The sequence below is a fragment of the Montipora capricornis genome, chromosome 13, assembly GCF_036669925.1.
Source record: "Montipora capricornis isolate CH-2021 chromosome 13, ASM3666992v2, whole genome shotgun sequence".
Taxonomy (NCBI): Eukaryota; Metazoa; Cnidaria; class Anthozoa; order Scleractinia; family Acroporidae; genus Montipora; species Montipora capricornis.
This window is the reverse complement of record NC_090895.1, coordinates 9,316,080-9,339,859: the sequence shown is the minus strand read 5'-3', so window position 1 is coordinate 9,339,859 and position 23,780 is coordinate 9,316,080. Positions and strand designations below refer to the sequence as shown.

General features: G+C 41.4%; 1 long non-coding RNA gene across 1 annotated transcript; it reads left to right on the top strand.

Moving 5' to 3' along the window:
• Window positions 1–374: 374 nt before the first annotated feature.
• Window positions 375–11,770, top strand: LOC138029502 (uncharacterized). The gene is made up of 3 exons (XR_011127885.1): window positions 375–518; window positions 9,685–9,871; window positions 11,652–11,770. It is a non-coding gene; the product is annotated as an uncharacterized lncRNA (long non-coding RNA).
• The last annotated feature ends 12,010 nt before the right edge of the window (window positions 11,771–23,780 follow it).

Genomic DNA, 23,780 nt, shown 5'->3' with positions numbered 1-23,780 from the left:
GCCGATTATGGATTATGCAAATTATTATTATTATTTTTTTCTTTAGAACAGTTCTGTTAGGTATATAATAATAAACAACGTAATAACCTCCACCATTCGGTCGATGCAGCAAAATCCCAACCCTCGGCTTAGCCGTGTTAAGGCCTCAGTTTGAGATTTTGCTGTGACGGCCTCACTCGCGATTAAATAGTTAATAATATTTGGCGTCCCAATATCTTCCATATCTCTAGTACCTAGTGCAAGTCCTTACTTCTACGTTCAGTTCCACGGAAGTGACAGCATAAGAATTTTAATATCACCAATTTCGGAGCAATATCACAATGGCAAACTTCTTGGCTACACCATAATTTATCAAGATGCCTGTTTTCGAAGCTCAACTACCCGGGTTAACGTCAGTGTACTCACGACAACTTTTACCATAACTGGACTAAAGGCTGGAACAAGGTACTATATCAGTGTTGCCGCTTTTAATTCAAAAGGAACTGGACCATATCGACACCGAAGCGCGTATACCGCCGGTAAGTTTTTCTTCTCCCTATTTTTTTCCGTGACGTAATCTTCAACAAACTATCTTGACTCAGGATACTGATAAATTGGCTGTCACATGAAATCTTTTCGGTATTTGTTTAGCGTTTCTCAAATGCTTGCTCCAGAGCACGGTTGAGTCGTTCAAATCATTCTGCCTAAAATGAAACAACAGAAGCAACAACAACAAAGGCGCGCAATTGATACTGTTCTATATTTAGGAACATTAAAACTTTTCTGTCACAGGTTGAAATTAAATTCAGGTTTAAGTGATTTAAACCTAGCTCATTTTATTTGAAACTAGGGATGTAGTAAGAAAACTGGGGCCTGGATTTTTAAGGGGGTTAAAAAAGGAAGCAATAAATGAAACCATTCTTTTCTCTGCTTCTCCTTCCCTCCTTCCACCTCTCCCTCATTTACCTTTTCCTCCGTTGCTACTTAGAAGCTTTTCCACTTCCTCTCTTACCTCTCAAGCTTCATCTTGCCAATCCTAAGATTCGAACTTCGCACCATCGCACGTTTGTGATTTCGTGTACTCTGCATTTACTGCTATGCCATTGGGTTAACAACTAAGTTTATGCTGTACATATTTTCAACCAAAGAGTTTAAGCTGTTTCCAAGCCTCAGCGGTAACTGCAATTTAGCACATGCGTAAATGACACCTTATCCTCCGTTATGGGTACCGATGGAACGGCCAGCGGCAGTGTTTGTGTGAACTCTGGGAGCTAAAGCGGTCTACCAAAATGTACAAATAGCAAAACAACATTATTTATATTTGGCGACTTTTATGAAGAAGCTGAAGGATGGCTAAATTTATCCGAAAAAGAGCGAAAATGCTCAGATTCCTCCAGTGTAACAAAAGCGAAAATTACCGGCAAGAAATGAGCTCTTGACCGTCAACAGTGAATACAAAAATGTACTTTCGAAAAAGGAATTTCCTAGAATACTCTCAGAAGAACATTCAGCTAAAGTACCGTGCAAAAGCCAATTGACAGTCCCTCGAATCGATTCTAGATTCATGTCACCATGACAGAGACAAAACAGAGAAATTTGTACAAATGTCAGAAGTTGCCCGAACCCTAGAACGTCTTTTCTGGCATGGTAGTGGGATTTCCGATAAAGTTGAAATCTGACAATGGGAAAGAAATTGTGAGTTAAATGGTGACTAACTCTGCCACAAACCGTGACAACATAAACATGTTTGGGGTAAACCAAGGAATCCACTGATCGACTCAGGGTCTCCTTGAACCGACAATCATTTGAAGTTTAATTAAACACAAAAACTTGTAACATTGAAGGAGAAGAAGAAAAAGTCGAATCTATTCGAACTTTAAGAAGTTTAACCTAGCACAGCAGTTGACCTCCAGGCCAAAGTCAAGAAACGCTGCAAACGGGTGAGGCTAAATCGCGTAGGTAAATGGGTCGTGGGTCGTGTTTGTTTGAAGAAAAAAAAAAAGATCTATATTAGCTTCCTCAGTGCTCGGTCCAAATTTGTCTTAGGTCTTAGGTCTTGTCTGTTTCGAGAATTTCCAGTCGTTGATAAAAGAAAGGGTTAGGGTTAGGGTTAGGTTAGGGTTAGGGACCAAAGACCCACGACCCACAACAAACGACCAACTACCCAAGACCCACGACCACCGACCCACTACCCACCCACCCACGCCGATTAGACACTCTCCTGCAAACAGAGAGCAACAGTGAAAGAAGCTGAAAAACAAATTGATGAAAGGGTGACAATATCAGTCAAGAAATTTAAAAAAGAAATACAAGAAAAAATATACACATCACTACCAGAATATAAAATTAAAAATAAATAAATAAATAAATGTAAAAATCAAAATTAAAATTAAACACGAAAGGTCCAACAAGCAGAGGTTTGAAATTCAGGATTATATGGCGCTCAAATTAATAAAGAGAACAAGAAAAGCCCCTTCATCCAAATTGAAAGAAAACATGGCTTCAATAATACTATGCTCAAATAATCACAAAGTTTGGTTTTATCACTATATACCTCTCCAGCAACAGAAATCAGCAACAAACAGTTTATTTGATCGTTTAAAATAAATGACACTTACAAGAACCTGCAAAATGCTTCCTGAACAGTAGAAAAAAATCATTTTTCCAACCGGTCAGTGTAAAACGAGGAGGACATTGGGGTTTACGGTATTGCGATATTGACCTTTCTTTCATGCGGTATTTCGGTAATTTAAATTTTTATGTACGGTATCGCGGTATCATCTAGCCCGGAGGTATGCGGTTTTTCATCATTTTGTCTTAGCCGGGGGTGGCAGTGGGGATAAGCTCCCACTGCCAATAAAATGATCCCAATGGCGTGCGCCTTAAATACCCCCTGACAACTAAGTCCAGCTCCTGGCGTGCTCGTCGTGGAACTGCTTTTACTGACAGGAGATGGGGTAAAAGGCGGGTCCCTGGCGCCTTTAAACCAGTTGCTTCGGGTAGGTGGAGCTCGTCAGTCCAGGAAAGCAGTCCATCTCGGGGAAGTCAACCCTGATTCCAAACCTCCGCTGCCTTGCGGCCATATCCATTAATGGAAAAGGCTTCAGGAGTAAACCTCGGGGAAAATTCCGGTAGGGGGGCCCCTAAGACAGTTCGTCGTTGTGTACAACCTCCTCCTGGCAGCTCCTGCGACGGCGCTGGTCTCAAACTGTAGCGACCCAGTCGTTCCTTTGGCCCCATCAGTGATGTGGAGAGGGGAGGGGGGGGGGGGGGGACACGCTGCATGGGCAACAACCTGTCCTCCATATTACACCGCTTAGGCTTGCATCCGACCACACCACACATCTACACTACATCATACCTGGAGAGGACACTCCAGCATCGCCCACGGCGTCGACACAACACAGGGAACTACAGTTACCGGTTATAAGCCAGCGCCCGATTGGCGTAGAGCGTAGCGCCAGGGGTCGTTTTCGCCGGTGGGAGGGATTTTATAATTTCATTGGACAGCTACCGCCCGCCTTAAGCTGGGCAGCCCCCAGCCAATAAGGTGTTGTCCCGCCACGGTCTGCCTTCTTCATTGGGTGTATGGAGATTAGGAGAAATCCGACAGGCTGTTCGCAACCTCCCCACCAGGCAACAAAACAGCTCGACGAAAGAGACCAGCTCTAAAACTGGGCAGTTGGAATGTCCGGACAATGTTGACCGGCCTTTCTGAAAACCTTCAGGACATCAGCGACTCCAGAAAAACAGCCGTCATAAACGACGAGCTCAAGAGACTGAATGTAGACATCGCCACCCTTCAGGAAACGTGGCTAGCAGACTCAGGCTCACTGCAGGAGAAAGATTACACGTTCTATTGGCAGGGGAAAAGCTCCAACGAACCACGAGTACACGGAGTGGACTTCGCAGTGAGAAACACCTTGGTGAGTATGGTGGAGCCAGGCAGCAACGGCTCAGAGCGACTCCTCAAACTCCACCCGAACACCACTGCAGGCCCCATCACCCTCGTCAGCGTGTACGCCCCAACGCTGTCCTCAACACCCGACGCTAAGGACGAGCTCTACGAGAACCTGGCAGCCATCATCAGCAGTATCCCCAGCAGGGAACAGTTGGACCTCCTGGGCGACTTCAACGCTAGACTGGGTGCCGATCACAACTCGTGGCCTACCTGCCTTGGACAGTTTGGAGTGGGCAGGATGAACGACAATGGCCAGCGACTACTCGAGCTGTGCACTAACTACAACCTGTGCATCGCCAGCTCTTTCTTCAAGACCATGCCCCAGCACAAGGTCTTCTGGAGACACCCACGCTCAAAGCACTGGCACCAGCTAGACCATTTCCTGGTCAGACGCTCCGCCATCAAGAACGTCCTCCACGCACGCTCTTACCACAGTGCAGACTGCGACATAGACCATTCCTTGGTATGTTGCAAGATCAGGATGCAGCCAAAGAGGTTCCATCGCAGCAAGAAGCAAGGGAACCCTCGCATCGACACCAGCAAGATGTGCCAGCCAGACCTTGTGGAGAAAATTGCAGACAGCCTTGAGAGAGAGCTGGCGGCCTCGCAATCTGGAGACTATTCCACAGAGAAGTGGGAGACCCTATGGGACACCATGCACTGCACCGCCCTGGTCACCTTCGGGAGGAGGACCTCGAAGACTCACGACTGGTTTGAAGCCAAGTCTGCCGGGATGACTCCTGTCATTACTGCCAAGCCCGCTGGTCTTGCAGATACAAGCGGTCACCCAGCGAACAGAACCTGCAGATTCTAAGGGCTGCGAGGAGCAAGGCTCAACAGACAGCCAGGCGCTGTGTCAACGAGTACTGGAGTGAAGTCATCCAGACAGCAGCCATAACAGGAAACATCCGAGGGTTGTTCGATGGTATAAAAAAGGCTCTGGGACCAGCACAGAACAAGACAGCTCCCCTCAAATCCTCCACTGGGGAAGTAAAAGGGCAGCAGATGGAGAGATGGGTGGAACATTACGCCAATCTCAACTCCAAGCAGAACATCGTCTCACCTGCAGCCCTCGATACCATCGAATCCCTGCCCACCATGGAAGAACTTAACACCGAGCAAACTGTAGAGGAGCTGATTAAGGCCATTGACAGCCTGGCCGCCTGCAAAGCCCCGGGCAGCGACGGGATTCCTCCCGATCTGATCAAGCACTGCAAGACCACCCTACTGCTCCCACTGCATGAGGTCCTCTGCCAGAGTGGCAAGAAGGGGCCGTACAACAGGACATGAGGGACGCCAAGATTGTCACCCTCTACAAGAACAAAGGAGAACGAGGTCACTGTAATAACTACAGAGGCATCTCGCTACTCATCCTTTATACTAATGCCTTAGATGATAAAAGACCTCAGTTTGCGGATTTCATCACCCTTGTACATGATAAAATCGACATAGAAAAATATATTGCAATCATGACGAATAATTCCTCTGCTTTTGTCAAAAAGTGGGCCAAATTTCTCACTTGAGTAAATTTCTGGATACATTTAGTTAGTCAGTAAGTCAGTTCCTGTAGTTAGTAATTACATTGCATGTCGTGCCTGTATGAGTAACTTTATTGTATTTTATGCGGCCCGTAATTTATATTAGTATTAGTATGGTAAACCGCACAAATATTGCATTGTAAACAGTGTTAATATCATGTTTTAAGTAGTGATTAGATTGCGATAAGCCCAGCACTCTGTCGGGTAGTATTAGTATTGTTAATAGAGTAAGTAGTATGTAGTGTTAGTAATGTAATGCAGTAAGTAAGAAATAAAAAAAAAAAAATAATAATAATAATAATAATAAAAAAATCTCGCTACTCAACATAGTAGGCAAAGTCTTCGCCCGCGTCATCTTGGTGCGTCTGCAGAAAATTGCCGAACGTGCCTACCCGGAGTCACAGTGCGGCTTCCTTGCTGCAAGATCAACGGTAGACATGATCTTCTCCCTCCGCCAACTCCAGGAGAAGTGCAGAAAACAGCAGATACGACCTCGTCAGCAGAGAAGACGTCTTCAAGATCCTGCCTAAGATCGGCTGCCCGCCAAAACTCCAGAGCATGATCGAGTCCTTCCACACCGACATGCTAGGCACCGTGCAGTTCAACGGCAGCACCTCTGAGCCCTTCAGCATCCGCAGCGGAGTCAAACAAGGTTGCGTCCTTGCCCCCACACTTTTCGGGATCTTTTTCGCGCTGCTGCTGAAACACGCCTTCGGCACCTCAACAGAAGGCATCTACCTGCGTTCTCGATCAGATGGCAGGCTGTTCAACCTCGCCCGCCTCAGAGCCCCGACCAAAGTACGCGAGGCGCTCATCAGAGACATGCTGTTTGTTGACGATGCGGCAGTAGCGACCCACACACAGCGTGAACTTCACTCCCTGATTGACCAATTCTCCCAGGCCTGCAAGGATTTTGGGTTGACAATCAGTGTAAAGAAGACCAATGTACTGGGACAGGGTACCGAGGCACCACCAGTCATCAGCATCGACGACTACGAACTTGACGTGGTCCATCAATTCACGCACCTCGGCTCAACCATCACCGACAACCTCTCCCTGGACGCAGAGCTCGACAAGAGAATTGGGAAGGCAGCCACAACTCTTGCTTGCCTCACGCCCCGCGTGTGGACAAACCCCAAGCTGACGGAGAAGACCAAGATGGCAGTGTATAACGTCTGCGCTATCAGCACACTGCTATACGGCAGCGAGTCATGGACAACATACGCCAGGCAAGAGAGGCGTCTGAACACCTTCCACCTGCGAAACCTCCGAGGCATCCTTGGGATATCCTGGCAGGACAAAGTGACCAACACAGAGGTCCTGTCTCGAGTCGGCCTAAGCAGCATGTTCACCCTGCTAAGACAGCGTTAGCTACGATGGCTAGGCCACGTTCACCGCATGCAGGATGGTCGCATCCCCAAAGGCCTCCTTTATGGAGAGCTAGAGCCACTGGACGGCCTTAACTGCGTTACTGCGACGTGGTCAAGAGAGACATGAAGGGCACCAACATGAACACAGAGTCCTGGGTCAGCCTGGCCGACGATCGCTCAAAGTGGACTGACTCGGCATCTCAAAGCAAGGGAGGAGAAGCTGAACAACGGTGCCGCAGAGAAACGAGCCAGCAGAAAGGAGCGCATCAACTCCGACAGACCAGTAGCAACACACAGAAGTGACCTATGCAACAGAGACTGTCACTCCGACATAGGTCTCCACAGCCACAAGAGACGCTGCTAGACAGACGACTAGGATGCTACCCATGTTCAACCCCGACCGACGGAGGCCTACCATTAATTCTGTAAAAGAAGGTCCTTCACGGTAATGTGGTACCGTTCATTTGCCGTCTCATGTTTCATAGACCTCATACAGGTCAATACACTATGCAAAACAAAACACAGTAACGTTCAGTAAGTCATAAAAGTCAAGAAGTAAGCTGTAAATCTATAAAATATAAGAAGGTCGATTAAGGTTTTGCCATAATGGTAAATGATTACACAATTTTTGACAGTCAATCTACAATGTGATCGTTATTGCATCCAATGACAATGAGCCGTTTCCGTTGAGTTACCTGACCCGACTTTTCGATCTGTAAACCGTTAATTCGAGGTCCTCAAGGTCTTCTCACGTTTTCTGGTCTTTTCTCGGAATTGCTGAGGCTGCTCCAGATGACAAGGTCATTATTGACTGTGCGGCTTTTTTATTATTTTTTTTAATGAAGAAAGCAAGCAGGGGGAACAGTATCGGAAGAATAATAAGTTTCGATGCGCTAGTGCGAAAGGCGGAAAACGCCTTGTGAAGTTCCGAGAGACAGTTTGGTCAGTTTGTTTCATTTGTTATGCAGCGTGTACGATAACTTGACGACCCTGAACAGATTACCCTCAGAAGTCTCAGAATAGTCCCACATTTAATTATGAAAACTCGTACTAGCCGAGCGCGTGGGAGGTTCTTTTCGTTTTCGGGCACGCAAGGTAAAATATATGGTAGTTTATAACTGTTGGGGCGACTTCCTCTATAACAGTTAATATCAAGCTCAAAATGGTTTATAATGTCCATAATGGCGCTGACTTTGTCGAGGGTGGCTAGTAAAGGTCTTAAAGGGAGGCTAACGTAAAATAAATTGGTCCTTTCACAATTCACAGGCGATAAAATGGGCCTTTCACGTTTCACAAAGAGAAGAAGACATTTTTGACACGAATTTACGCAATTTATGATTTTACGGTTGCTTTGTTGTGACATCCTTGGAAAATCCTCAAGGTAATAGTGAAGAGGAAATTGAGGAAACTGCTGACGAAAGTGCGCCAATGCTTCAAGGGGCAGTCGGAAGTTCAGCAAACTTCCTCCTTGGTGCACGATCTCGAGTTATTCGTTTCAATAATCGTTTATTGTACTGAAACATAACGGAAAACTAGGAAACCGGTTTAAAGTAAGAGGATTTTTATTCATTATAAGACCTCACACTTCACTCCACGCTTTTTGTTTTGCATTCACCTACCAGAAGGTTGAACGAATGCATTTTTTTTTTCGTGAAAAATAGCAAACAAGTTGTGAAAAACTTCACGGTCGAACTACCAAAATAACCAAAATACAGTGAGATATGTATACGTGCTTGCGATGAATAAACACGCTACATGGATGCAACTTAAAGTTAGCGTGACCAATTATAAAGGAATCGAAATGCGGTATTGGTATTGCGTCGATTTTCGACACGGTATTTAAGTATTGGGTACCCCCCCAATGCATTCCCACGTTTTCGGTATCCCCGCACCCAAAACGCTAGTGATATGTACCGAAGATGCCCAAAACACTGATTGCTTTAATGTGGCTTTCAAGGCTTTGAAGGCGAGGAGCAGGGTTCGGCTGAATAGTGTAGAGATATGTGATAATTTTTTAGTCGGACAGTTTTACTAGGCTTACTGCACCGAAAGAAACCCACCGGCAATAAAACAAATTCGCTCAAAAAAGGAGGGAAACGGGAACTCCTAACCGTATGATATCGCTGTTAAACAACACTTCAAACGTTTGCTTAGCTGTCAACTGAAACTTTATTCAGTTCAGAAATGCCTCAAACACCGATGGTGATAGAAACCGAAAGAAAAGAAAACAAAGAACAAAACCTGAACAACGAACTGCATTTAGGTTTGTATTAAATTAGGCATGACATTTGAAGCCTGAACTTAACCCCGAGACTGTTACATGATATGATCATGCGGGTATGTTCTCACATAGGGGATACTAGACTCTACCCAAAGGCATATTGCAACATTGTATAGTCATAAATATAGTATATAGCTATAATATATATGCAAAAATATCTTTATTTTCTACATTTGTATGTGCATTTCAAATTGGCGCAGACTATCGGTTAATTGAAAAAAAATTGCCGATAATTTTCGTGCATCTGGCCTGACATTTGAGGGTGTTGAAGATCATACACTTCGGTCAACTGGAAGAAATTGACAACCGGTCATGTCCACTTCAGAAATTATTTCTTTGAAAGCACATAACAAACAAATTGCAATGTGGGGCCATCATATGGCCTTAGGTAAGAAATGTTCGCGGATAGAAACAATGAATGATGCAATCGTATCTCAGGTTAACAACAACACTGACAAACGATAAAGTTCATTGCATTTGCCAAGCGTCAGTCTGCTCTTTATCACTTCACGTTTGGACTTGGCTTGTGTTACAACTTTTTTTTTTTCCTTTCAGTTTGTGAAGGACGCAAGATCTTGATCGAAGGAAACGGTACTCTGCACAGTCATAATAATCCATGCTACTACCGCAGTGTATTATCAAACTGCAACTGGACCATTGAACCGCAGTTAAGCTCCAAGCCCACCAAGACGATATGGATAAAATTCAATGCCTTTTCTCTAAATTCAGACTCTCGTTGTAGGTGAGGTGCTCAATATTTTTGTTATTGTAAGAAATTTTATCCAGGTAACAGCGGGTTACAGTTTTCGAATACGATCGCTTATCTATATCAGTGGCATCCAACGTCAATTTTCGGAAAATATCTGTTCAGAAGACGATTTGAGATCTAGAATTTTCGGAACATTTGTTGAAAAATTTCTTGCTTGCCTGCCTGTCCTAGGATTTTCGAACATCTAAAAAGTGGTATAATTGCCCATTTTAAACGGATTTTTACCCTAAAAAGGTCTTTTCGAATTTTCGGGAGCCCTTTTTCTAGTTGAAATTTTCGAAAAACTAAGTGTTGACTTCTATAATTTTCGGATCACTATAGTTTCAGCTAGGAAATCCAAACAGATGAAAACTTTTTAGGGGATAAAATTATGCCTATATCTATCATTTAAATACCAAAATACGTTTAACAATGCTATGTATAAGTGGTTTTGAACTATATTCTCGTTGGGTGCCAGTGCTATATCACGAGAGTTGGCCTGAAAAGAGAGCAAAGGACGGAAATGAAACTCACGATTGTTGGGCTCTTCTTCAATTAATATTGGGACTCGCTGGCTAGCAGGAAGGTTCCAAAAGCCTTTAATGGTTACATTCTTATACTTTATTCTTTCTTCGTCTGCATCATTTAATGACTTAGTACTTGACAGTACACTCTTAGTACGCACTTACTATCCACTGACACTAAGCTTAACTATTGACAACTTAAATTCCGTGAGATTAGCCATATTTGGTTTTGTTGACAGCGGGAACATGTGCAGCCTAGCCTTGACCATGAAACATCTGTGGCCTATAACCTTGACCGTGGGAACGTAGGCAAACACTTAAACGTAAATAGTCAAAAACATTGACCAATAAGAGACCTCCAGCTTAGACGACTAAGCATACTTCGAAATATACGACAATAACATCAACAAGAAAGATGCATTTTGATGCCTGTCCCTGGCAACTGAAAATCTTCAAGTAGTTACCGTCAATTACCAGGATAACTGTTTTTTTGGTCATTTTGATGTCCAGATGTTTCAGTAACTTCAGCTAATTGATCGTTAGAGTTAGACTCACAGTAAAATCTTCCCAGAAATGATTGATCTTTTCGTCATCTGAAGCCACGAACGGATACACGACGTACTAAATACAAATTGACATTGACCTAGCCCATAATAAATTAGAAATACTGACTTACTACTTTCAAGAACCAGAGAAAACACCCATCGACTGAAAAACAGGTTTTTATCTTTTTATTTGACTCATGATTACAGATAATTATTTCCGTTCAGGTTGGGAAAACGATAATTAGGGGCCTTTGTATTTGACTAGGAGTAAGAGATTAAGGACGAATACGACTTTTAATTCTACTTCGAGTGCTTAACATAATCACTTTGTACATCAATCCTGTTTGTAAAATATCTTTATCTGTTGTTAAGTAATAGGACAGTGTGAGGGTTATGTGGAGGTGACTGGTTTGAAGTTTGAAAGTCGTACTCGTCTTTGTTCTCGTATTCGTACCCAAATCGAAAGTCCCCTATCTAATGGCAGATTGGCAATGGTCAATTTGTTACTACCCTCCTAATTGTGTACAAAAATTCATTGTAATCCATGTTGACCAATGTTGTCTAGAAAAGCGGTCTTATTTGTCTGTCTCTCTGCCACACTCGGTGTACTAACAAAGCCTATAAATTTGGGGCATCCGCTTAATCAATTAACAGTTTTTCTTATGAAACTATAGCTTAATTTAGTTTGTTACTTGTTCATTATAGGTCAGGAGACTTGCTCATTGTTACGGTAGGGGATAATGACACCGTAATCTGTGGTTACATTGGGCCGTTTTCACTTGTAATTCATGCCGAACAAGCACATATAACATATCGAGTTACAAGGTGGTACAGCTATTCCAGATTCTCAGCCGCGTACTTCGGTCTTCAGGGTCCTTTGGCAGGTACTGTATTTCACAAACAGTTTACAAGATACATTATCACGGTTATCCTTAATACAGAATCGTGAAAAAGAAGCAAAACAAACAAACGGATACACACACACAAAAAAAACGCATGGAAATCAAGTACAGCTATAAACATCACCAAATAGCTAACCAAACATGCATTAATCACGCTTGTTAAGGAAAGGGTAAAGGATGTCGCGGATCCAAGCTCAGTGGCTCATTTCAAATTAGCTTAACTTGGGTTCTATGGCATCTGAGATGAGCATGCAATCTGCTCGCCACTACAATACTAGGCTTTCACAAAGTACTGTTAATTATAGACCTATTATTTTGTCTAAATAATCGTCACTTTTCGCATTTTTCATATTAAACCTTTCTTTCCTGACAGGTGTTCATCTTTCATCGTGGAATATATCAGTTAGCAACGTTTCGTCATCATCAGTACTTGTGGAGTGGGCACAGTTTCCTCTAAATGTATCTGTAGAATATTTTGCTGTGATGTTCACAGAATATAACAAAAACGTGTCAGTTCTTTTTCGGGTGAACACTTCATATCAACAATCCTATAATGTACAAAAGTTATTAAATCCAAACCGGCTATACAGATTCCAGGTTCTTGCATTTACCAGTATCATGGATAATGGAACTTATTCCAGTGACATCAAGGCAATCGTGACAAGAGAAGGAGGTAAGACAACGAACTCATGCACCATTGCAATACAAATATTTATTCTTAAGGGACAAAATATTCTTACAGTCTTATCAACAACGATATTATTCATCACAGTGGTCAAAATGTGGACTCAAAAAGCGGAGGCGAGTGAGTCCACAGCGAATTTGTACAAAGCAATGATAACAAAAAAAATTAACTGAATAGATTGTAAGGTGAAGTGCTAGATTTCTATCCCATATGAGCTCATATGAACCATGTGAACGTTAGCCCTACTGATGGAAATGGGCCCACACAAGGACAGAGAAAAACTCTGACCAGGGTGGGAATTGAACCCACGACCTTCGGGTTAGATCGCCGCCGCTCTACCGACTGAGCTACAAGGTCAGACGGGAGCAGGCCGTGGGAACTGAAGATGTTTAAGTCACGGCAATGAACATGTACAAGTACAAGGAAAGGTTACGTTTATCCTTGTACTTGTACATGTTCATTGCCGTGACTTTAACGTCTTCAGTTCCCGCGGCCTGCTCCCGTCTGACCTTGTAGCTCAGTCGGTAGAGCGGCGGAGATCTAACCCGAAGGTCGAGGGTTCAATTCCCACCCTGGTCAGAGTTTTTCTCTGTCCTTGTGTGGGCCCATTTCCATCAGTAGGGCTAACGCTCACATGGTTCATATGGGATAGAAATCTAGCACTTCACCTTACAATCTATTCAGTTAACTCTGTTTAAAATATAAGTGTTACACGGCCAACGTTTGTATAAACGTAACCTTTCCTTGTATATCAAAATAATGTTTCTCATCTTTCAGCTCCCAGCGTAGCACCCTCAAATGTGCGCTTAAGGAACATACAAGACGGAGTTATGGTACTTTGGGATCCCGTGGAGTCTCGTTTCGCCAATGGTCAGATACAAGGTTACAGGGTGTACTACAGGAGACAATATTACTATTATTATTATTACTATCACTATTACTATAGCTATGCGGAAAAGAATAGCACTACCGACGCAAACGTATTTCAGGTGGCGTTACGGGGTTTAGAGTCAGGGAAGAGGTACGGAATATCGGTAACAGCTTTCAACTCAGCTGGTGAGGGACCTCGATCCCAGAGGCTCACAATCACCTACGGTGAGTGTTAGAGAATAGCTTGAGGGAAGACAAGTCTAGCTACAGCATTAATAAACTGTTTCTCTCTTAAATTAAAAGCTCTAATTTGCACAGATATAAGTTATTTAGCTTTTGTTTTTCATGATTCTTGAGTGGTAACCATATCAGGTACCAGTAACAGAAAAGAGGCAAAAGCTAAATGGCATACAATTTTCGATATCCATATAACGGTACCCATGGTTAACGATCGCCGAGATGAAATTAACGGGTGGGTCTCCTTTCCTTTAAACTCCATATTTTTTGAAGTAATAATTTGACAAGCAAGCATATTTTTCGAACAAGGCTGCGATATTTCTGGCTTGTGAAAGTAATCGAAACTTCTTGTCGTTTTCTCTGAGTGTCATTTTTTGTTTTTTTTTTGTTTTTTTTTTTTGTTTTATCTATTCGACGCGCGATTGAGGGTTGTAACTGGGAAAAGGTCTTAAGTAAAAGCGCATCTGTGAGTTTCCCTTAGCAAGGGTGCTAACTGTACAGTTACGTGACTCGTTAAGAGCAATTAGTACACATTACTGCTAACCAGTTTGCAGTATAATCGTAGACAATAGTTATAGCAACAACAGACAAAATGTAAGCCTTTTGAGGTCTTAAAGTTCAATGTTTACCCCGACTGGGGATAAGCAAAAATCGTTTAGTATATCCACGCTACCGGAATTTAAGCCATGGAAAATTTACAAGGTGGCATGAGGTAAAAACGGATCAAGTGCCGACAGCAGTAATCGTGCAAATCATGTGATCACTTCATTCAAACTCAGTGCCTCCTCATGCCTTACGAGGTCACGTAAAAGTAAACTAAAGTCATAAATTACAGATTTTTGCAAGCAAGCCTCAATTTTTAAATCCATTTTCGTGTGGTTTACATTAGTTTCAGGATGTGGAGGTAATTTCAATCAGTCTTTTGGAACTATCACTATCTTCAAGTCGGATTACAGTTATTTAACCTGTAACTGGACCATAGGAAGTGTTGGTATCAGCAATGCTGTAGGTCTTCTTGCCATACATGGAGTCTATCCGCCTTGCAGGTAGGATTTGGTGTTCTGAGAAAATTGTCTCAAATATAACTTGTGGATAGTCCTTGTTGCCTTGTTGGGAATTAACGTACTTGCCAAATAGCATTTATAGCAAGTTGACAACCACAAATTTGAAATATGTCCAGAAATGCACACAACAACAAAAGTGACAAAAATGGCAAAATTTCGCCAACAATTTCAAAAAAGAAGGAGTAAGTTAAATACGTGGCGAAAATGGCAACTTTGTCAAACTCGCCGACAAGTTGGAAGCGAATGCAAATGAAAAGGCAACAGTTTGGCAAAATTGGCGAACGCGGCGAAAATGGCATCCTCGTCAAAATCGCAGACAACTTGAAAACCAGTGCAAATGAGCTGGCAAGTAAGGGCCCATAGGTTTTGCCGGCCAATTTGGCAAAAATGGCATTTTTTTTTTCAAAATGGCCAACAACTTGGAAGCCAATGCAAATAAGAAGGCGAGAGGGCCCCCTGCAAGCCGGTAAATTGTGGGAAAATGGCAAGTTTTTGAAAATATACAGTCAGACCTGTATAAAGCGGTCGCCCTCGGGAAATTACTAAGTGACCACTTAATACAGGTCGAACAATACAGTTCAAATACAAAAAAAAAGCCATTTTATATCACTTGATGTGCAATTTATGAATAGCAAAATCACACGTCATATGGACCAGAACAGGTTAATCTTTTACATTTTAAACCTATGTGAATTAAGAAATTTCAGAGTAGAAAAAACTCGTAATACTACTGCAATTAATTTACAGCAAGAATCTCCAATGTATGTCCACTTATTTTAGCCTTCCGTTGTATGCAATCCAATCAAGTCTCGAATTGATTATTCGAGGCTTGAGATCAGTTAATGAAAGATGTTCTTTGTTCCAAATCCCCTTCTGTATGTTTCGTTGTTGAAAGAAAAGTTAGGTTTGTGAAAAAAGACATTGTGCATTGTATGGATTTTATTTATTTTGGTAGCTAATGTTATTCCAGAGTTGTATTGCTAGCTACTAATAGACCAATTTCCATATAGGCTTAGGGGAATAAACTCATACAAATCATCATATTTATTCCCTAAAGCCTCGAGATGATGCCTCCAGTTTAGGACGGACTTTTTATATATCAAAATTTGGTCCAGCAGCATTAAAAGCATGTTTTCAGGGTGCCCATGCTGAGTTATGACGGACTAAAAGCTTGTATTCTATCCCACTGAAACCTGTTTTCACTCGCATCAATTTGGCTCAGGATATAAATCTATTGTTGTATAAGCCAGCATCGAAATCGTTTATATAAAGTCTTACAGGGTAAAAATGGAAGCAATTTGTTACATTTCATTAAATAACTATGGCCGACTTGTCACCGGCTAATTTTTGCAAAATTAGCCTGAATGGGTATTTCATCCACTTTTAAAATTCAACCATTCAATCAAGTATCTGCATGTCCTTAGTCCTACAACAAGTCTCCTTTCTGTAGGAAAACGTCTGGTTAGTAGTTCCTTGTTGCTTAAGAACGAGCAGTTTGTTGTTTCTTTGAGGAGTAGTAGTTGTTAAAGTAGGACCTCTTTAAAAAGAATTCGCCATATTTGCCAGATTTTAAGACTAATTTATGTACAGTTGGCGATTTGACGAGAATGCGGCGAAATCGCCATGTTCGCCAGATTCGTCAACGTGGCTGCTCATCACGTATTGAACTAACTCACATACCGTTGGAAGTTTCACAAGAATTCGCCAAAATCGACATATTCACCAACATGGATGGCCACGTGGTATTGAACTAATTTACAAACATTTGGCCATTTGACAAAAATTCACCATATTCGCCAGATTCGCCAACATGGCTGGCCACCATGGGCGGAACTAATTTACATACAAAAATTTGGTTTTATCAACGGAGTTGATAGTGTAAATTGGACACCTACAGAGAATCTAAAAGCTGACGTTTCGAGCGTTAGCCCTTCGTCAGAGCGAATCGAGGAATTATGGGTTACGCTTAGTTTATATAGAAGAGTAGGAGCTACGCTATTGGTGGTAACATGGCAACGTGAAAAGTAGGAATATATTAGTTAAATGAAAAGCGTTCGTTAATACCGTGAGGAATAAGGGTGCCGATTTGGAAGATGAATTTTTGTTCCAGATTTTTGCGGCTTTCCTTCGTACTTTGAAGTAAGGAAAGGCCGCAGATAGCCATGTGCTTTTTGGAGTGGTTAGGGAGATTAAAATGACGAGCGACTGCCTTAGATGCATCCTTGTCATTCCTCTCAACATCGCGAAGGTGTTCGCGGAATCGGTCGCCTAGTCGTCTACCTGTCTCGCCAATGAATAATTTATTGCATAACGTACAGTTTATGCAGTAAATGACATTTGCGGAGGTACATGTAAAACGATCGGTGATCTTAACAGATCGCTTAGGTCCCGATATCTTACTAGTGTTAAGAATGAAAAGACAATTTTTGCATCGTCAGCTGGCACATTTGAAAGTGCCGGGTTACTCGTTAGTTTTGAGCGCGCTTCTAACTAAAAAGTTGCCAACGTTTTTGTCGCGTTTTAATAAAATAAGTGGAGGTTACGAAAAGATTCTACCAGTCTCGGGATCATTTCGGAGTATTTTATAATTATTAAATTGATACTTTTGGCTGCGTGATTATGATGATGGAAAGTGAGGGTGAATGAAATTCTGTCATTCTTATCTTTTTGTGACGTTTGTAGTGCTGAATCTCGATCAAATTGTTGGGCGCAAAGATGGCCCTCTTTGACCACAGAGGCAGGATAGCCACGTTTTTCGAAGAACTGGTACATCTCCCCTGATTTGCTGGAAAAATCGGAGTCATCACTACAAAGACGGCGAAGTCTAACTAAGAAATTGAGATTAAGGAATGGAGTTCTTGACATGTGATGGATGTGACGATAAATACAACAAATAACTGTGAGAATTAGTACGTTTGTGGTGCACACTGGTACATAGCACGTTGCCACTAATCGAAACTTTGATAGCTAGGAAAGCCAATGAAGTTTCCGAAATTTCCCAGGTATATTTAAGAGCCGGATGAAAAGAATTAACGGAGGTTATAAATTGATCGAGTTCTTCTCTGCTGAATGAAATAGCGCCGATGCAGTCGTTGATGTAGCGGCCGTAGAGTTGAGGTTTGGGGCCGTTGTATTGATTAAAAAATTGATGTTCAACATATCCTACAAAAAAAATGGCATAGCTAGGTCCCATTCTTGCGCCCATCGCTACACCAATTAATTTGTTTAAAATAGTTGCCGGCGAAAGAAAAACAGTTGAGCGTTAAAACTAGTTCGGCAAGGCGGAGGAGCGTTTCCGAGCGTGCTTCTTTGACAGTGCGTTGATCGAAAGAGTGTTTGAGTGCTTGAAGACCTTCGCTATTGGGAATGATTGTGTATAGAGATGTAATGTCCATGGTGAAAATAAGTTTGTCTTTTTAAGATCACCGATTGTTTCACATGTACCTCCGCAAATGTCATTTATTGAATAACCTCTACGTTATGCAATAAATTATACATTGGCGAGACAGGTAGACGACTAGGCGACCGATTCCGCGAACACCTTCGCGATGTTGAGAAGAATGACAAAGATGCTTCTAAGGCAGTCGCTCGTCATTTTAATCTCCCTAACCACTCCAAAAAACACATGGCTGTCTGCCGCCTTTTCCTACATCAAGGTACGACGGAAAGCCGCAAGAATCTGGAACAAAAATTCACCTTCCAAATCGGCACCCTTATTCCTCACGGTATTAACGAACGCTCTTCATTTAACTAATATATTCCTATTTTTCACATTGCTACTCTACTGTATGAACTAAGCGTAACCCATAATTCCTCGATTCGCTCTGACGAAGGGCTAACGCTCGAAACGTCAGCTTGTAGAATATCTGTATGGGAGGTGCGGTGACCTCATGGTTAGTGCGCTCGACTCCGGATCAAGTGGTCCGGGTTCGGGTACTGGCCGGGGACATTGTGTTGTGTTCTTGGGCAAGACACTTTACTCTCACGGTGCCTCTCTCCACCCAGGTGTATAAATGGTAACCGGCAATTAATGCCGGGGGTAACCCTGCGGTGAACTGGCATCCCATCTAGGGGGGAGAAGAAATAGTCCTAGCCGCTTCATGCTACAGAAACCGGAGATAAGCGCCGGCCTGATGGGCCTTCTAGGCTCGTAAGCAGACTTTACCCCTTTTACTTTACCATGTTGCCACCAATAGTGTAGCCCCTACTCTACTGTATAAACTAAGCATAACCCTTAATTCCTCGATTCGCTCTGACGAAGGGCTAACGCTCGAAACGTCAGCTTTTAGAATCTCTGTACGGTGGCTAATTTACACTATCAACTCCGTTGATAAAACCAAATTTTTGTGTACTACTTCCAAATCGACGCAGGACCATAGTTTCTTTAGAAACTACCCCATTCATTAATTTACATACATTTGGCCATTTGACAAAATCTCGCCATATTTGCCAAAATTGTCAAATTGTTGGCGATATTTTGTTATTGTTTCCAATTTTGTTATTGTGTGCATTTCCGGACATAAGTGACAAATTTAGAAAAGAAGTCAAAGGTGACGTCGTTTAACATGGCGTACTACAGTTTTCCGAAGAAAAAGATCAAGATTTTGAAATCTGTGAAGTTAAGACAACAGGATTTCCCTTCTGAAGTGTAAGTCACTGCAGTTATTGTAAAATGTAAATGTTACCGAACAAATAAATGCAAATCAGGGGAAAAAGCTAAATATAGTGACCGAGCTTTTGGAGGGGGGAATGGAAACTAGACATTTCAAAGGCCTTTTCCTCACAAACTAACCGTACGATCCCATATCAAAATTAAAGAATTCAGTAAGAATGGAAAAATCATGTATAGAAGTAAGTAGTTAAATTTATCACACAGGTTTTTTTTGCAAATGGCGAAAACGACGATTTTCATCTATTTTGATAATAACTGAAAAACTGTCGGATAGATCTTTCTTTACAAAAATGTTGACGGTTTCATCTTCTTCTCATTTACTAAATCCCAAAAAAATAACCCTGGTCGTACGGCTACAATGGAGGTCAAGACTGTAAGGACATTCTACGCTTTCAATGTTACTATGACCATGAATAACTTCTTTTTTTTTTCCCTTCACCACTTTTTAACCATCGTAGAAGTTCTAAATGTTTATTTTTGTGCTACTTTTGTAGAGAATTTGTGACGGTTTATTCAAGTAATGGATCTAAGGTCTTTGGTCAGTACGGATGCTACAACGATCTGGAAAGCACCGTACAAATAGCTTTTGGGGATGACCACTTTGTTGCTGTACAGTCATACTTAAACAGTCGTTACAGCCGCCTGACAATTCAATTCGTTATCTTAAAGGGAGGCCTAGATTTAGGTATGATATCAGTTAGGAAAATACCACTATTTTGTAACTTTTAAACACTTTTAGCCCATGAGACTTGGATCTCCATGCAACCATCACTTTTTTGTGCCTTTTGCTAACTGCGCAAGACTACAATTTTACCATCGGAGTTATTTTTAAAGTTGTGGATAATAACTCTAACTTTGTTCCCAGCTCAAGAAGTCGGAAAAATAAAGCGTAAATAGAATTCGAGCCCTTGACTTAGGAGATAATAGTGCGGAGCTGTAGCAACTGAGCTAAAAAGCAATTGAAACTATGACATTTCGGCCATTTTGACGAAGTATGCTGACAGATTGGAGGTCAGTTTATCCTTGGTATAAATTTTAACTTTCTTTGTTATTGGGGATGAATATAAATGGTAATATATAACAATTAATTAATTTATTTATTTATTTATTCATTTATAATAAATGGGGGAAATTATTTAAACCATAGATAAAATTGAACCAGAAAAGAGATATTGCTTACCACGAGTAACCTATAGCCCATTGCTGGAGCACATTTAGGAAGGACGTTGATTTAACTGCAACTGGAAGCTTAGGGCTTTTCCTGAATACTTTGATACTTTGTTTTTGCTCAAATTATAAGATGATGATTATAATTCTTCGAGGAACTTCTTGATTTTGTTAAATTCTCAACTGTGTGTGCCATCTTGAATCCTGACCTGTTGGAAATTGAAAAGCCGTTTTCCCTACCGTTACAGAGATCATTTTATCAGATATAACACACAAACAGCGGTAACAAACATCAGATCTAAACGTATACTTGAAGTGTATATAGCAGATTATTTTTTTATTTGTTTGATTGAATATACCCATTGTCCTGGTAACAACTGCAAAAGTTTTATTTCGATTTCAGTTTTTCTTCCCCTAATATTAGCCATTAAAAAGCGGAGAATTTTAGTTCCGGCGAAGTAAAAAACCGCGCGAGTACCGAAGGGGGACTGGAGATGATTGTGACGTCATCTTGGGAACGCTTATTTCTACCTCTTAGTCATTCCTTTGAGATATTTTCATGTGAAGGTTTAATACGGTCGGTAGATGCGTTGTATCCAGCTGCAACAACACGAAAGACGAAGAAAATGATTTTTCTATCCATGAAATATTGTTTTACGGTGATTCCAGGTCAAAAGCTATTAAAAGAAGACGAAAGTGGATCTCTTTCGTCAACTTGACGAGGAAGAATCTGAGTGCCAATACTGAAAACATTACTCGGTGACTTGCTCGGGGCACTTTACGCCAGATGATTTCACACGCATGTTTCTTTCAATGATCAAAGTTTAGTTGACGTTTTGTAGGCTTCTGCATACATCTTCAGAAGTGACGGTTAATACAAAATTGGAGTTTTAAATATACAGGATCACTAACTTATAAACTTTTAACTATTAAGTAACAATAGAGGTGATAAAAAGTAATAAAAACACAGCTTTTCGCTGCTGACATATTCATCATTTTACGGTCGGCTTTAAATGTTTGATGAGCACTGTTTCCTTTATTTTTCAGTAAATGAAAGATCGCCCTATCCCTAAAATTTCAAAATGATCCCGCTTTAAACTGTGACAAGTTTATGTAACATGTTTCCGCATTTGCTCGTCGCCTCGTTTGTTACAAGGTCTTACAATGGTCTTTGGATGAACTTAAGGGACGGACCATTAGAAAAGTGATGGGGGTGATGGGGAAAAAACCAAAAAAAATTCATGCAAGGGAAAATGCCAAGAAAAAAGATTCACGCAAAGAAGAAGGTAAAGAAAAAAAATTCATGCAGAAGGAAGGTCCAATTGTGACTTTTATTTACAGTGCATTTCACAAAACTTTTGACAGGCGATTTGCGAAGTTCGTTGTAAATTTCATAAGTTCGCTTCGAACTTGAGAATTTCAATACGTAACTGTCAATCAAAGGGCAAACTTTGAAAGTGTTAAAAAGGGTTGACAGCCCTACACGACTCCCTTGAACGTGGTCTGGTTTCTGTTGCCTTTGTCATAATTTTGCTCTCTTGATCAGTACATATTTGAATGGACGCCTCTTCTAGGCGGTTCGTGTACTATTCATTTAGCAATGGTTTTTGCCCTATGAGGCTTTATATTTGAATCTCTATACTGCTGTGATACGTTTTCTTCCAAGAAAATAGTTGGTCTCGAAAGTAGTGTTTTTAGTTTCTTGGTGTTGATTTTCTCAGCAGTAATGTGAATGTGACCTTATGGCGTCTCGCTTTTGCGCCAATTTAATTCTAGGCTCGACAATATATTCATCGGCAGTAGAAGCGAGTGATCTTCTGGTTTTAAATGTTTGACCCAGGCCCGGGTTCATTTTGTTTTTGAACGCCTGTTACATTGTGCCCTGTATCAGTGAGGTAGCTGGCTTCCTATAGGCTTTGTATGCCTTTTTTTCTGCGTTTCTTAGCAGATCGTTATGCTCTTTGGAGGCGTTGTTTTTTTTAATTCTTTCACTCGTTCTTCTGACTTCTTCAGCATGTTTTGGTTTGTGGCCGAGGTCAGTAGCTGTCCTCCTTGAACCTCTGGAGTTAATTCGTTCTCGTCGATGCTCTTTTGATATTTGATGTCGATGTCTTTAGGTCGCTTCTTTGTCGAGGAATTAAGATAACCCGACTCTAGATGGAAGTTCTCTGACATATTATTCGGTCAGGCAAGACCGCGGTTTCGATCCTATCATGTGGATCTCATCAGTTGCCGATAGCTTGATTCAAGGTGAAGAGCTTTGTCTCTCTTTGTTTCTCATGTGTATATATCATTCTCACATTCGCTCAAAATAAAAGTTGTAATAAATAAATATTTGGTATCTTTGTAAATATTCTATAAAATTATTTGTGCCCACAATAAAAACTAGAGGATGGTTCTTATCGCCTTGAATAATGATTCTACAATAAAATGAAAAAGAGCATTTACATGTAGTAGTAGTAGTAGTGTTAAAACTTTACAGAGAGGCTGTGTTGGTGAATGGAGTATGGCATCATTATGATGGGCTGTGGGAGAGGAATTCCAGAGGGCAGGGATTTCAAAAAAGTACAGGGAAGCCGTCCACTCCAAGTGGCTTCCTCCTCTCTCATTGTGTGTACAGTTTCGAAAAGATTTTGCATTAAAAAGTGGCCTGTATCCTTTGATCTGTTGTGAGTGTAGAATAATTTATAAATCATAAAAACATAGATAATGAATCAAGATTTCACTCTTTAAAAAAAAGCAATATTTGTCTAAAAAAAATTCGTGCAGAGGGTTTCACCTGGAAAAAAGATTCCTCCACAAGCAGTGCGCGAAAAAAAAAAAAAATCGTGCCAGCTGAAAATCCCCCACAGCCCCCATCAATTTTCTAATGGTCCGTCCCTAAGATAGTTGTTGTCACAAAACGGTTACCCCAGAGGTGTTGTTAATTATAACATGAATGATTTCTTACAAAAGCAACAAAACAAACCATTCACCAAACCGTCACAGTTTCCAAGATGAAAATTTTGTTACTTTTACATTATTTAGGGCTACAAAGCAAAATCGTTGGTAAACAAATTATGTCGTGTGTAAATAAATTCTACGGGCACATTAACCTTAGAATGATTTTCCAAAGTACTCGTCACATTAAATCTCTCTTTCCTTACAAAGATAGACTTAGCCGAGGCCAAAAAGGCTAAGATTGTATATAAACCTACATGTTGAGACTGCAATGGTTTTTATATCAGAAATACTAAA